Raw genomic sequence first — 16,855 nt, forward strand, 5'->3', positions numbered from 1 at the left:
TACATTTGTGCAAGTTTGTTACATATCTGCATGTTTTACATGCACAGATGTAACATGTTTGTTACATATCTGCAAGTTTGTTACATGCATACATGTTTGTTACATTCATGCATGTTTGTTACATTTGTGCAAGTTTGTTACATTCGTGGATGTTTTGTTACATTTGTGCAAGTTTGTTGCATTCATGCATGTTTTTTATGTGTGTGTGTGTACTATGTTTTTCTGTTACATTTGTGCATGTTTGTTACATGTGTGCAAGCTTGTTAAATTCATGCATGTTTGTTACTTGTGTTAAAGTTTGTTACATTCATGCATGTCTGTTACCTTCATGCATGGTTGTTACATTTATGCAAATGTGTTGCATTCATATATGTTTGTTTCATTCATGCATGTTTGTTACCATCTTGCAAGTTTGTTGCATTTGTGCATGTTTTTTATGTGTGTGTACTGTTTTTCTGTTACATTTGTGCATGTTTGTTACATGTGTGCAAGCTTGTTAAATTCATGCATGTTTGTTACTTGTGTTAAAGTTTGTTACATTCATGCATGTCTGTTACCTTCATGCATGGTTGTTACATTTATGCAAATGTGTTGCATTCATATATGTTTGTTTCATTCATGCATGTTTGTTACCATCTTGCAAGTTTGTTGCATTTGTGCAAGGGTGTTACATTCATGGATGTTTGTTACATTCATTCATGTTTGTTATATTCTTGCAAATTTGTTACATTTGTGTAAGTTTGTTACATTAATGTGTGTTTGTTACAATAATGCATGTTTGTTACAGTTTTGCAAGTTTGCTACATTTGTGTGTTTGTTACCTTAATGCATGTTTTTTTTTTTACATTTGTGCAACTTTGTTAATTTCATACATGTTTGTTACATTCATGCATGATTGTTACACTTGTGCAAGTTTGGTACATTTATGAATGTTACATTTGTGCAAGTTTGTTACATTCATGCATGTATGAGTGTGTACTTTGTGTGTTTGTTACATTCATAAATGTTATATTTGTGTGTGTTTGTTACGTCCATAAATGTTACATTTGCACAAGTTTGTTACATTCATGCATGTTTGTTACATTTGTGCAAGTTTGTCTCTTTCACGGATGCTTGTTACATTCTTGCAGGATTGTTATATTCGTGAAAGTTTGTTACATCCATACATGTTTCTTACATGTACACGTGTGTACTATGTTTTTATGTGACATTCACGCATGTCTTTTACATTTGTGTGCGTTTACTCGGTTTCATGCATATTTGTCACATTTGCGTGTGTTTTCTGTTTGTTGCGTTTGTGCACGTTTGTTACATTCATCCATGTTTGGTAGCTTTGTGCATGTTTGTTCACTTATGTCTATGGTTGCCTCAATGCACTGATTTCCCCGGGCTGAAGCCAAGGGGCCCCTGATTTTGATTAGGGTTCATAGCTGTCAATCACAGATAGCTTAGCTTCGTGTAGGGACTGTGTACTCTCTTTCTCTGTCGGCTGAGGTTTTTTTTCTTCTACTCCTCCAACCCAGGTCACCGGTGTGAGAGGCAAGCGTCCCGAGGACTGCGCTAAAAGCGCAGGCAATCTCCTGGACCGCCAGCACGATTCTTGAAGTTGACTGGCCTCTGTTACACTCCCACAGACTCTCCCTGTGTATGTCCATTAGAATTCTAGTTTAGAAATACTGCAAACAAAACAATGTAGTAGAGTTGGGATGTAAATCATTCCTTAAGCACAAAAACTTCCCGCCTCTCTGTTTACCCGCCGTACTCCCCCCACATCTCCCATCATGGCGTCTGTTTTCTTCCCAGTGCAAATGGAGTGTCCAAGTGAGGGATGCATTGCCAAAAGTCAGCGTAGGTTGAGGTGATATATCTGCCGTCACTTTGTGCATTAGCGCTCTGACCTTTTTTTTTCTTCCCTACTTCCTTCTCCACCAGCAATGTGGCCCTCGCTGCTAAGAAAGACGGATAAGTCCGCCGTGAAATGTGTCACCGGCGCGGACTCATCTATAAACCACGGGGGAAAAAAACTCAGGAAAGTGGAGTTTAAGTGGAGGACCGTAAAGAAATGAGTAAGTGACGATGAGGAAGACTCTCACAGTTTTTTTTGTCCGCAGCCATCTCACAATAGATCAGACCCAAATGCAGATTGATTATGCTGTCAGTGCCAACGTTATCCCCTTTTGAATGCATTTCATATTTGATTCAGTTTGTTATTCACGCCCCCGATTCTTTGTGATGCCATTTGTCTCCGCTGTCATCCTCGATTCATCACGCGTGTCCTCACCCTCGTCAGCTGCTGCCGGCGATATCGAGCCGCAATTAAGCAATATTACTCCAGGGAGTGTATACATTTCCCCGCCCTCTGGTCATATGCTTCTTGTCAACAAAGTGAAATGTATGAAAAGCCTGATCTAAACCTTCAGCTGATTAGTTACAGCTCATTTTCAGCGAAAACAAATCTTTTTGAGTTTAATGTAGCCAGCTGATATTAAACTTGCAAATATAGTTGCATACTTATTTCAACCGAAATGTCCTTAAGCAGGGGTCTTCAACGTTTTCCAGGCCAAGAACCCACAAACTGATGGACAGAAGGAGCCCAGACCTTCTATTTATATATCTTGTATGAAATTAAATTAGATTAAACTGGTAACTTGCTATTGTGCAATACTAACAATATTCAATGAATAGCCATTAGTGGCAATATTGTTATCTAGCAACTAGCGCACTAATCGCTACCTAGCAACCGATAACAGATTCCGATCCAACAAAGGTCTTAAAGGCCTACTGAAATGCGATTTTCTTATTTAAACGGGGATAGCAGGTCCATTCTATGTGTCATACTTGATCATTTCACGATATTGCCATATTTTCACTGAAAGGATTTAGCAGAGAACATCGACGATAAAGTTCGCAACTTTTGGTCGCTGATAAAAAAGCCTTGCCTGTACCGGAAGTAGCAGACGAGTAGCGTGACGTCACAGGTTGTGGAGCTCCTCACATCCGCACATTGTTTACAATCATGGCCACCAGCAGCGAGAGCGATTCGGACCGAGAAAGCGACGATTTCCCCATTAATTTCAGCGAGGATGAAAGATTCGTGGATGAGGAAAGTGAGAGTGAAGGACTAGAGGGCAGTGGGAGCGATTCAGATAGGGAAGATGCTGTGAGAGGCAGGTGGGACCTGATATTCAGCTGGGAATGACTAAAACAGTAAATAAACACAAGACATATATATACTCTATTAGCCACAACACAACCAGGCTTATATTTAATATGCCACAAATTAATCCCGCATAACAAACACCTCCCGTCCATATATCCCGCCAATACAACTCAAACACCTGCACAACACACTCAATCCCACAGCCCAAAGTACCGTTCACCTCCCCAAAGTTCATACAGCACATTTATTTCCCCAAAGTTACGTACGTGACATGCACATAGCTGCACGCACGTACGGGCAAGCGATCAAATGTTTGGAAGCCGCAGCTGCATGCGTACTCACGGTACCGCGTCTGCGCATCCAACTCAAAGTCCTCCTGGTAAGAGTCTTTGTTGTTCCAGTTCTCCACAGGCCAATGGTAAAGCTTGACTGTCATCTTTCGGGAATGTAAACAATGAAACACCGGCTGTGTTATCCGGCACAACAGTCAGGGGCTGCATTCTACGGCGGGGGTGCGTTATCCGGCACAACACCTGCCGCAATACACCGCTTCCCACCTACAGCTTTCTTCTTTGCTGTCTCCATTGTTCATTGAGCAAATTGCAAAAGATTCACCAACACAGATGTCCAGAATACTGTGGAATTTTGCGATGAAAACAGACGACTTAATAGCTGGCCACCATGCTGTCCCAAAATGTCTTCTACAATCTGTGACGTCACGCGCTGACATCATCATACCGAGACGTTTTCAGCAGGATATTTCGCGCGAAATTTAAAATTGCACTTTAGTAAGCTAACGTATTGGCATGTGTTGCAATGTTAAGATTTCATCATTGATATATAAACTATCAGACTGCGTGGTCGGTAGTAGTGGGTTTCAGTAGGCCTTTAACTCATTCTCTTTCTATGCTACATCAATGTGGAATGCGCTCCAAACAGGTGTAAAAGAAAGGGCATCTCTATCCTCCTTCAAAACCGCAATAAAAGCACACCTCCAGGCAACTTCAACCCTAAACTAACACCCTCCCCGGATTGTTAATAATCAAATGTAAACAATCAAATGCAGATATTTTTCTTATGCCTTCTGATCTCTCTATGTCATGACTTGGTCCTGGGGTTTAGTTTTTCCAGAAGGCAACGGAAAGTTGGCTCGGGCGAGACGGGAATGTAAGTACATATTTTAATTTTTTTACACTAACAAAGGACAAAAAAAGAGTACAAACGAAAAGCGCGCACAGTGGCGGAGAACAAACTATGAAACCAAAAGACTATAGCATTAATAAACAAAAACTTACTTGGCTTGGACTAAAGTAGCAGCATGAAAGATGGACATGTAAACAAGTGTCAGGAATGTGAAGACCATAAATGTGGGATGTCGCCAGCACGACAAACTGAAAACAATGAACTTAAATACTACAGACATGATTAACGAAAACAGGTGCGTGACTCAAAGCGTGAAACAGGTGCGTGACGTGACAGGTGAAAACTAATGGGTTGCTATGGTGACAAACAAGAGTGCACAATGAGTCCAAATGTGGAACAGGTGAAACTAATGGGTAACCATGAAAACAAGACAAGGGAGTGAAAAGCCAGAAACTAAAGAGTCCAATAACTAAACAAAACAAAACATGACTAAAACAAAACATGATTACACAGACATGACACTCTGTCTCTCTCTATATCCACTACTTGCTGTACATATCCTACCAAGTCAGACCTACACTGTTTCAATATCCATTTCTCTGTTCTCAATTGTTGATGACTGATGATAACAACCAAACCTAACCCCCTACCCCCCCTCCACACCCAGAATTGTAAATAATGTAAATAATTCAATGTATACACCCTGATGATTATCTTGTGTGATGACTGTATTATGATGATAGTATATGATAGTATATATCTGTATCATGAATCAATTTAAGTGGACCCTGACTTAAACAAGTTGAAAAACTTATTCGGGTGTTACCATTTAGTGGTCAATTGTACGGAATATGTACTTCACTGTGCAACCAACTAATAAAAGTCTCAATCAATCAATCAATCAATTTCATTGTCCCATTTACTCTCTGTAAAGCACCAGTTCCATTGGCAGCAAAACAGGCCCAGAGCATAATACTACCACCACCCTGCTTGACGGTAGGCATGGTGTTCCTGGGATTAAAGGCCTCACCTTTTCTCCTCCAAACATATTTCTGGGTATTGTGGCCAAAGAGCAACATTTTTGTTTCATCTGACCACAGAACTTTCCTCCAGAAGGTCTTATTTTTGTCCATGTGATGTTTTCAAACACTGCCTGTAATGTTAGCTTCATCGTAGCAGTTTTTTACTATTTAGAACACACAGAAAAGGGAAAGACATGTTTTTGTCTCACATTAGGATTGTGGAGGATGGGTAACGTTCCAAAAAAAGTGTAGTTTTCCTTTAACCCCTCATTTGCTGATGTTTAACTCACCTGATACGACACAAGCCAAATTAACTCACACATGCTAGAAGCCAGGTAGCAAAAATGGTGGTACTAAAACGTATGAAATCTACTGTTGTGGTAGCGGCACATGTTTGAACCTGCATACAAGGTCATGCAACTGCAAGGCGGAAAAACAAGTGTGATACCAACACGACGGATTCCGTCACATCCCGTATTTTTATTCATTTGCCGGCTAAAATTGTGTTTATGCGTCTCCACCGCAGGCTGGGGAACGTGTCCGCTGAATAAAGAACTGGTCTTGTCGGCACCAAGAGGCCAACCGCTCGCATCCTCTCTCCAAGTTTGACGCTTATGCTTGTGGAGATGTTGTAAAATAAACCCGGATTAAAGTAGTCACGGTTTATATCTGAGATGCCGGCTGAAGCCTGTGATGAACGTGGGATGTTTTCAGATTCATGCGAGATTCCTAAAAGCCTGCCTGAGAAATCCTCAAGATCAGCCGTAGTGGATGTCTGTGATGAATAATTAAGAGTATCTCTGCTCCTTTCGTGCTCGGAACATTCCTTATAGCACATGTCATTTACTCCTATACTTTTTTTTTTTTTTTACACCAACAGCTGAAGGCGAGGTGGAAATCTCCAAGGACAAGGTTGAGGTGATTGTCAGCTGATTTCCATGAGAATCTACGCTGCTGGAGAGAGGTGAAGTGCATGCTGGGATGGGAAGGAGTAGTGATTGACGTTCATGATACTAGCATTGATTCTCATAACAAATCATCAATATTTTAATCATGACTTCAGGGAGCTATATTTTATGTATTGAGATTTGTTTCATTGGTTCTTCAACCTTTATTAACACATTGGGCCATTTTGTGCTGTTCAGTTTTTTTTATTTGTGTTCCTTAATTAGCCTGAAATAGCAACATGACAAATGTGTTCCTCACGACCGAAAACGTCTTTTTGAAATTGCCATTTTTGATCCCACATTTATCATAACATACCTAACTAGCTTGGCACATACAGATTAATCAATAAATGTGATCAGGTTCTCAGGAGGTCTTTAATTAAGCTTTTTGTCATTAATTGAGAACCACTTTACTAAACTAAGACGATACTTTGTGTTAAGATTTCAATGGTAAAATGTTGATATTTGTCCACCAAATGGTAGTATTTTGCCCACTCAAAACATGCAGCAAAATTTCACACCATTTGCTGTTTTTACTGAAATACAAACCTCAAAACCAGTGAAGTTGGTACGTTGTGTAAATCGTAAAAAAAAATACAAAAAAATACAATGATTTGCAAATCCTTTTCAACCTATATTCAATTGAATAGACTGCAAATACAAGATACTTAACGTTCGAACTGGAAAACATTGTTATTTTTTGCAAATATTACCTCATTTGGAATTTGTGTTTCAAAAAAGCTGACCCAAGTGGCAAAAAGACTGATAAAGTTGAGGAATGCTCATCAAACACTTATTTGGAAAATCTCGCAGGCGAACAGGCTAATTGGGAACAGGTGGGTGCCATGATTGGGTATAAAAGCAGCTTCCATGAAATGCTCAGTCATTCACAAACAAGGATGGGGCGAGGGTCACCACTGTGTGAACAAATGCTTGAGCAATTTGTTTAAGAATAAAATTTCTCAACCAGCTATTGCAAGGAATTTAGGGATTTCATTGTCTACGGTACGTAATATCATCAAAAGGTTCAGAGAAACTGAAGAAATCACTGCACGTAAACGTAATAAACATTGAATGCCCGTGACTTCCGATCCCTCAGGCGGTACCGCATCAAAAAGCGACATCAGTGTGTAAAGGATATCACCACATGGGCTCAGGAACACTTCAGAAAACCATTTTTAGTAACTACAGTTGGTCGCTACATCTGAAAGTGCAAGTTAAAACTCTACTATGCAATGCGAAAACCATTTATCAACAACACCCAGAGATGCCGCCGGCTTCGCTGGGCCCGAGCTCATCTAAGGTGGATTGATGCAAAGTGGAAAAATGTTCTGTGGTCTGACGAGTCCACATTTCAACTTGTTTTTGGAAACTGTGGGCGTCGTGTCCTCTGGAACAAAGAGGAAAAGAATCATCCGGATTGTTCTAGGCGCCAAGTTCAAAAGCCAGCATCTGTGATGATATGGGGGTGTATGTGCACATCTGTGCCATTCAGTCTTTTATTTATCATTCCATTTTGGTTGTGTTTATTAAATATTGGTCAAATTTGATAGAGAATATTATTTTTTAAATTTGTTTAACTTATCTGTGTTCTTTAGGGATGCGTGCCGAATCCGTCGGTACTACTAGGTATTGATTCACGTAATATTTCGATAAATTTGTTGGACGTGACGTCACGTTCAGCTGCAGACTAAACACCGGCTTAAGGAAACGATCACTCAAGGAGCACTCATAGACAAACTCCCTTTAGGTAATGTTGCAATTTTCAACACCAACAAAGCAAGAATGCTTGGTCACAAACGCTCGAATGTAAAGTAAGGCTTCACTCATCCAAAATGCTCTAGCTCGATGCTAATTTACATTGGATTTGCCATAGACAGGCTACTATTAGCACGAGCAATTTTACATGGCGCTTTCAACACCTCCAAATTTGATAATGAAAACTATAACTAAGATACATGTTAAAATCAAACAGCTGGTGTGTATTAAGTATAATACTTACAGTATGAACACGTTGTAGGGCGCAACTTAACACATTCAGCTTCTTGGAAAAAGCTACATCCTAGTTCGATGACATACCATAAATAGCCTATACAATACTGCCATCTAATATCTTGGAAGTGTAATTGCATTGCAAATGAGATGTTACATGGTAAGATATAACAACTGACTGCACAGTTATCATAAGCAGCTCATTTTTAAATGTTACGTTAAAAAATAAAGTTTTGTTTTCAAACAATTAACATTTTGAACACACACAAAAGTACAGAAAATTGGTACCGATGAGTACTGGTATCAATTCCCAGGTACCTGGAATTGGTACCGTATCGGTTCAAATGTGAAAGGTACCCATCCCTAGTGTTCTGTAATTTAGCTTAAAATGGCCAAGTGACACAAAAAGTGACATTTGTTTCTTGTGATCAAAAATGTCCCAAATACAGTATATCTCATGCAATCCTTTGTGTCAGGATTTCAAGTTGTCATTTTGTTATTTGTCCACCAGACGGCATTAGTTTTTCCCATTCAAAGCATGCTGAAAAACATCAAACTTTTCACTGTTTCTTTTGAAAAATTGTGTTTGTTGCTGCTGATGTTAGATTTATCAGTGTGTATAAAAAAAAGGTCAAATTTAAGGTTTTTTAATGAGAAAAATAATGAAACAATATAAACTTACTAGCCTTTAAAGCCGGTGCGTCCAAAATGTGGGCCGGGGGCCATTTGTGACCAGAAGCAAAACATTTTAACGGCATGTTAGCTTATTATACATCTCAGCATGAAATACTTTGTTACTAATACTGGTTTTAACGTTTGTATGCTAGCTTATTTTTTACCTCATTATACACCTCAGTCATATTTTGGCACTAGATGCATGCTAAAGTTACCAGGCGAACATTTTAAACTAATTTTTCCGGTACACACCTTAGAGCAGGGGTGTCAAACGTACGGCCGGCGGGCTGGATCAAGCAGGTTTTATTCGGCCTGCGGGATGAGTTTGCTAAGTATAAAAATTAGCCAACATTTTTGAAAGAAAGAAACTGCTGTTCTAAATGTGTCCACTAGATGTCGCAATAGCAATTATTTGTATCTTTGTAGATGATGCTACATATGTACAAAAAAAATTATGTTAGTGCACCAGTCGAGAAAAATGATCAAACTACGTAAATAACATACTGTAATTTGATTTTGATATTTTTTAATTTTGATGGATTGAAAATGAACACCAATGAGTTGAGTGATGAACATTATCACATAATTTATTCAGAAAATATAAATAACGACAAATAAAGATAGAATACTATTAACCGCAACATGTAAGTGTAAAAAAACAACAACATTATGATTTGTACATTTTCAGAATATGCTTGTTCTATTTTTAAACAAAGAAAACAATCTGAAATTGTCTTTATTTTTAAGTTATTGTGCCGTGATTTTTCCAGTCTGGCCCACTTGGGAGTAGATTTTTCTCCATGTGGCCCCCGATCTAAAATGAGTTTGACACCCCTGCTTTAGAGTAATATATTTTGGACTTGACGCATGTTACAGTTAGCATTTTAGCATGATACCATTTTATACAGCTATACACTTCAGTGTTATATCTTGTGCTATTTCACTAATGCTAACTGTAATCATGCTATTGTTAGCATAGTACTGTTAGTATAATTACATTTTTAGACCTACTCAGTGGTCTAGTGGTTAGAGTGTCCGCCCTGAGATCGGTAGGTTGTGAGTTCAAACCCCGGCCGAGTCATACCGAAGACTATAAAAAATGTGACCCATTACCTCACTCAGCATCAAGGGTTGGAATTGGGGGTTAAATCACCAAAAATGACTCCCGGGCGCGGCCAGCGCTGCTGCTCACTGCTCCCCTCACCTCCCAGGGGGTGAACAAGGGTGATGGGTCAAGTGCAGAGAATAATTTCGCCACACCTTATGTGTGTGTGACAATCATTGGTACTTTAACTTTACTTTACTTTAGCTCATTTTGCTCATATTTTTCGTTACTTGACGCTATCTGGCCATCGTGCTAACTCTTAGCATTTCAGTTTTCCTTAGGCTTTTCAGCATTCACACAAAATTTGTACTGAAATTGCAATTTCTAGTTCATTGAAAAAAAATCAATGGATATTTGTTTTGAAGGTGAAAACCACCAAAATGGCCCCGTCTGGGGGCCTCAGTGGAAAAAGTTTGGGCGCCCCTGCTTTAATGGGTTTAATGATTTGGATAAATTGGAGTGCATGAGAAAGTGGATTGGACAAGGGCTGGAATTGGGGGTTAAATCACCAAAATGATTCCTGAGCGCGGCCACCGTTGCTGCTCACTACTCCCCTCACCTCCCAGGTGGTGGAACAAGGGGATGGGTCAAACGCAGAGAGTAATTTCACCACACCTAGTGTGTGTGTGTGACTATCAGTGGTACTTTAACTTGAACTTAATATTGCACAACACAGCAGCAACAGAAGCAATGCTGTAATAGCCGTAAGGAGCAAACAGTACAGCAAATGTACCAGGCATTATTTTCACTAAAGTAATAACATTCCTACGAGCATGCAGATGGTGACCACAAAGCTCAGGGTTACTGCCTGTTCACATGACCTCCACATGGCGAGTGCGAGGATGTCGACCGGTATCATTTGTCAGCTGGGAGGGAGACATCGTTCCACGATACGAGCCCGGAAAGATCCAGCAAAAACATGGTGCACGGTGCTCTGCTCAAACCAAATGTGACACACGCCTCAATGCCTCGTGCCAGCTGGTGCTGGCGCACTCAACTCTGCGCGGCTTTGCGAACTATCACCGCCATCATAAACATTGTTAACACCATGAAACGTTGAGCGTCGTTATGTTTACAAAAGCACCTTTTTTTTTTTTTTTTTGCCCCGTCGCACGAGCCGCAAGCTTCAATTCCAAATGCAATCCCATAAACTGCAATGCATATTTGATGGCGTAATAGAACATATTTTTCACTCCGCTGCGGAGAACGGCGGGCCCTGTGGCGTGTATGCATTTTGCATTTTGGATTGCAAGGTTGTGTAGCGCAGACAGACGGATGAACCGACCTTGGCACGCACACCTACCTGGGGACACACAAAACAGTGTGCATGCATGTTTAATTGTGCGTGTGTGCGTTCTTTAAGGCGGTTTTATAAAAAAAAAACAACAACCTCAAAACATCACTCATTTTGATGTTGTACTTGCATATGCGCAAACCTTCATTTCTGTTTATGCTTAACAAGAATGTTGTTCCAACCAATATGTTTAGTTTTTAGCTATATTAATTGGACATGTTTGGACTGACACCATGCACTCAAAGTCATCATTTACAAACCCCGTTTCCATATGAGTTGGGAAATTGTGTTAGATGTAAATATAAACGGAATACAATGATTTGCAAATCATTTTCAACCCATATTCAGTTGAATATGCTACAAAGACAACATATTTGATGTTCAAACTGATAAACATTTTTTTTTTTTGCAAATAATAATTAACTTTAGAATTTGATGCCAGCAACACGTGACAAAGAAGTTGGGAAAGGTGGCAATAAATACTGATAAAGTTGAGGAATGCTCATCAAACATTTATTTGGAATCTCACAGGTGTGCAGGTTAATTGGGAACAGGTGGGTGCCATGATTGGGTATAAAAGTAGATTCCATGAAATGATCAGTCATTCACAAACAAGGATGGGGCGAGGGTCACCACTTTGTCAACAAATGCGTGAGCAAATTGTTGAACAGTTTAAGAAAAAACTTTTTCAACCAGCTATTGCAAGGAATTTAGGGATTTCAAAATCTACGGTCCGTAATATCATCAAAGGGTTCAGAGAATCTGGAGAAATCACTGCACGTAAGCAGCTAAGCCCGTAACCTTCGATCCCTCAGGCTGTACTGCATCACCATGCGACATCAGTGTGTAAAGGATATCACCACATGGGCTCAGGAACACTTCAGAAACCCACTGTCAGTAACTACAGTTGGTCGCTACATCTGTAAGTGCAAGTTAAAACTCTCCTATGCAAGGCGAAAACCGCTTATCAACAACACCCAGAAACGCCGTCGGCTTCGCTGGGCCTGAGCTCATCTAAGATGGACTGATACAAAGAGGAAAAGTGTTCTGTGGTCTGACCAGTCCACATTTCAAATTGTTTTTGGAAACTGTGGACGTCGTGTCCTCCAGACCAAAGAGGAAAAGAACCATCCGGATTGTTATAGGCGCAAAGTTGAAAAGCCAGCATCTGTGATGGTTTGGGGGTGTATTAGTGCCCAAGACATGGGTAACTTACATATCTGTGAAGGCGCCATTAATGCTGAAAGGTACATACAGGTTTTGGAGCAACATATGTTGCCATCCAAGCAACGTTACCAGAAGCTCTTTCAACATTTTGGGTTGCCAACCCCTGCCCTATGTCGAAGATAATGTGGAGCTGTATACTGCACCAGAAGCTGTTTTAAGTACGGTGGAACATGGAAGTGGACACATTGAAAAAGACAACTGGATTTAGGATTAGGCCAACTGAGATCCTCGTACATAATGGTGAGTTCCGAACAGACATTTCAAAACAAATCTGTCTAAAGAATTATATCAAATATTGAGGTTTAAAGATGTAATTTGTGGTGTTTTGATAGACATCATCAGCATAATCGAGAATGAGAAGTAACAGTGGTGAAATTCTTCTTCTTCTAACCTGAAATGAGAAGCAATTGATTGATCAGTAGAGCGAGCCCAGACAGCTCTCTTGCTATAAAAATCAATATGTGCTTTAAAAGTAAGCTGAGGGTTGATCCAGAGACCAAGGTATTTAATGCATTAACTCGCTCTAATGGACTTCCATTGCCAAAATTAATAAGCAACTTAATGAGTGAGATAAACCATATTTTGTAATAAACACCACAAAACAATATTTTTTTCATATTAAGCACAAGCCTGTTGTAATTTAACACGTTTTGGACAGTATTATTATTTTGATTTGTGATATATCAGAATTGGAAGGGTAAATAACAGTTCTGTCAGTATGAAAATGTAAGTGACAGAATAAGCACATGTTGAGGGAAATCTTTATTAAAAATACAGAAAATAAGTGGACCTGAAACGGAACCTTGTGGGACACCTCTATTGGCTAAGATTCGACTGGATAGACAGCCATTTAGAGAAATATATACAGAATAGTATACTTATTGTCAAACCAGAAGACAGTGTTTTGATCCAGTCCAACATGATGCATATATATATATATATATATATATATATATATATATATATATATATATATATATATATATATATATATATATATCCATCCATCCATCTTCTTCTGCTTATCCGAGGTCGGGTCGCGGGGGCAGCAACCTAAGCAGGGAAGCCCAGACTTCCCTCTCCCCAGCCACTTGGTCCAGCTCCTCCCGGGGGATCCCGAGGCGTTCCCAGGCCAGCCGGGAGACATAGTCTTCCCAACGTGTCCTGGGTCATCCCCGTTGCCTCCTACTGGTCGGACGTGCCCGAAACATCTCCCTAGGGAGGCGTTCGGGTGCCATCATGACCAGATGCCCGAACCACCTCATCTGGCTCCTGTCGATGTGGAGGAGCAGCGGCTTTAGTTTGAGTTCTTCCCGGATGACAGAGCTTCTCACCCTATCTCTAAGGGAGAGCCCCGCCACCCGGCGGAGGAAACTCATTTTGGCCGCTTGTACCCGTGATCTTGTCCTTTCGGTCATAACCCAAAGCTCATGACCATAGGTGAGGATGGGAACGTAGATCGACCGGTAAATTAAGAGCTCTGCCTTCCGACTCAGCTCCTTCTTCACTACAACGGATCGATACAGCGTCCGCATTACTGAAGACGCCGCACCGATCCGCCTGTCGACCTCACGATCCACTCTTCCCTCACTCGTGAACAAGACTCCGAGGTACTTGAACTCCTCCACTTGGGGCAAGATCTCCTCCCCAACCCGGAGATGGCACTCCACCCTTTTCCGGGCGAGAACCATGGACTCGGACTTGGAGGTGCTGATTCCCATTCCAGTCGCTTCACACTCGTCTGCGAACCGATCCATCAGGACCACATCATCTGCAAAAAGCAGAGACCTAATCCTGCAGCCACCAAACCAAATACCCTCAACGCCCTGACTGCGCCTAGGAGTTCTGTCCATAAAAGTTATGAACAGAATCGGTGACAAAGGGCAGCCTTGGCGGAGTCCAACCCTCACTGAAAACGGATCCGACTTACTGCCGGCAATGCAGACCAAGCTCTGACACTGATCATACAGGGAGCGGACCGCCACAATCAGACAGTCTGTTACCCCATACTCTCTGAGCACTCCCCACAGGACTTCCCGGGGTACACGGTCGAATACCTTCTCCAAGTCCACAAAGCACATGTAGACTGGTTGGGCAAACTCTCATGCACCCTCAAGGACCCTGCCGAGAGTATAGAGCTGGTCCACAGTTCCACAACCAGGACGAAAACCACACTGTTCCTCCTGAATCCGAGGTTCGACTATCTGGCGTAGCCTCCTCTCTAGTGCACCGGAATAGACCTTACCGGGAAGGCTGAGGAGTGTGGTCCCACGATAGTTGGAACACACCCTCCGGTTCCCCTTCTTAAAGAGAGGAACCACCACCTTGGTCTGCCAATCCACAGGTACCGCCCCCGATGTCCACGCGATGTTGCAGAGTCTTGTCAACCAAGACAGCCCCACAGCATCCAGAGCCTTAAGGAACTCCGGGCGGATCTCATCCACCCCCGGGGCCTTTCCACCGAGGAGCTTTTTAACTACCTCGGCAACCTCAGCCCCAGAAATAGGAGAGCCCACCACAGATTCCCCAGGCACTGCTTCCTCATAGGAAGACGTGTTGGTAGGATTGAGGAGGTCTTCGAAGTATTCCCTCCACCGATCCACAACATCCGCAGTCGAGGTCAGCAAAATACCATCCCCACCATACACCGTGTTGCCATTGCACTGCTTCTCCTTTCCTGAGGGGGCGGATGGTGGTCCAGAAGCGCTACGAAGCCGTCTGGAAGTCGTTTTCCATGGCTTCCCCGAACTCCTCCCATGTCCGAGTTTTTGCCTCCGCGACCGCTGAAGCCACACACCGCTTGGCCTGTCGGTACCTGTCTGCTGTCTCCGGAGTCCTATGAGCCAAAATAACCCGATAGGACTCTTTCTTCAGCTTGACGGCATCCAGGAGACTCTGCTAGGCGTTCCCAGCAGACCCTCACAATGCGTTTGGGCCTGCCAGGTCTGTCCGGCATCCTCCGCCACCATCGCAGCCAACTCAGCACAAGGTGGTGATCAGTAGAAAGCTCGGCCCCTCTCTTCACCCGAGTGTCCAAAACATGAGACCGCAAATCCGATGACACAACTACAAAGTCGATCATGGAACTGCGGCCTAGGGTGTCCTGGTGCCAAGTGCACATATGGACACAAAAAGTCCAATAACAAAACACCACTCGGGTTCAGATCCGGGCGGCCATTCTTCCCAATCACGCCTCTCCAGGTTTCATTGTCGTTGCCAATATGAGCGTTGAAGTCCCCCAGTAGAACGAGGGAATCACCCGGGGGAGCACTCTCAACTACTCCCTAGAGTGAATCCAAAAAGGGTGGGTACTCTGAGCTGCTGTTTGGCGCGTAAGCGCAAACAACAGTCAGGACCCGTCCCCCCACCCGAAGGTGGAGGGAAGCTACCCTCTCGTCCACTGGGTTGAACTCCAACGTGCAGGCTCTGAGCCGGGGGGCAACAAGAATTGCCACCCCAGCCCGTTGCCTCTCACTGCTGGCAACGCCAGAGTGGAAGAGAGTCCAGCCCCTCTTGAGAGAAGTGGTTCCAGAGCCTTTGCTGTGCGTCAAAGTGAGTCCGACCTATATCTAGCCGGAACTTCTCAGGCTCCTTCCCCCCCAGCGAGGTGACGTTCCACGTCCCAAGAGCAAGCTTATGTAGCCGAGGAACGGACCGCCAAGTGCCCTGCCTTCGGCTTCCGCCCAGCTCACATTGCACCCGAACTCTATGGCCCCTGCTATTGGTGGTGAGCCCATTGGAGGGGGGAACCCACGTTGCCTCTTCGGGCTGTGCCCGGCCGGACCCCATGGGGACAGGCCCGGCCATCGTGCCCCACCTCCGAGCCTGGCCGAGTGGGCCCCCGGTGACCCGCGTCCGGGCGAGGGAAATCTGGGTCCTTTGTTTTTATCTCAGTAAATATATATATATATATATATATATATATATATATATATATATATATATATATATATATATATATATATATACTAAGATAGGCTCCAGCACCCCCCGCGACCCCAAAAGGGACAAGCGGTAGAAGATAGATGGATGGATGGATGTATATATGTGTATATATATATATATATATTATCATATTATTTTGTAATATCTTTTTATTTAGATTTTCTTTTCTGTTTCTTGGCAGGGTAGTACATTTTTGTATTTGGGGCGGTATCACTCAGTTGGTAGAGCGGCCGTGCCAGCAACTTGAGGGTTGCAGGTTCGATCCCCGCTTCCGCCATCCTAGTCACTGCCGTTGTGTCCTTGGGCAAGACCCTTTACCCACCTGCTCCCAGTGCCACCCACACT

At 42.5% G+C, this 16,855-nt stretch overlaps 1 long non-coding RNA gene across 2 annotated transcripts in view; it reads left to right on the top strand.

Annotated features, from left to right (window-relative positions):
• The first annotated feature begins 1,371 nt into the window (after nt 1–1,371).
• Nucleotides 1,372–16,855, top strand: part of LOC133609221 (uncharacterized) — a 60,891-nt gene continuing 45,407 nt past the window's right edge. Inside the window, exons 1-4 of one of the 2 annotated variants that reach the window (XR_009815678.1) lie at nt 1,372–1,645; nt 1,804–1,848; nt 1,933–2,066; nt 6,206–6,289. This is a non-coding gene — a long non-coding RNA (uncharacterized lncRNA). Of the gene's footprint in view, nt 1,646–1,803; nt 1,849–1,932; nt 2,067–6,205; nt 6,583–16,855 lie in introns of those variants that run through there. The other variant, XR_009815677.1, reaches the window with a different exon arrangement.

The sequence above is a fragment of the Nerophis lumbriciformis genome, linkage group LG07 (genome assembly GCF_033978685.3).
Source record: "Nerophis lumbriciformis linkage group LG07, RoL_Nlum_v2.1, whole genome shotgun sequence".
Lineage (NCBI taxonomy): Eukaryota > Metazoa > Chordata > Actinopteri > Syngnathiformes > Syngnathidae > Nerophis > Nerophis lumbriciformis.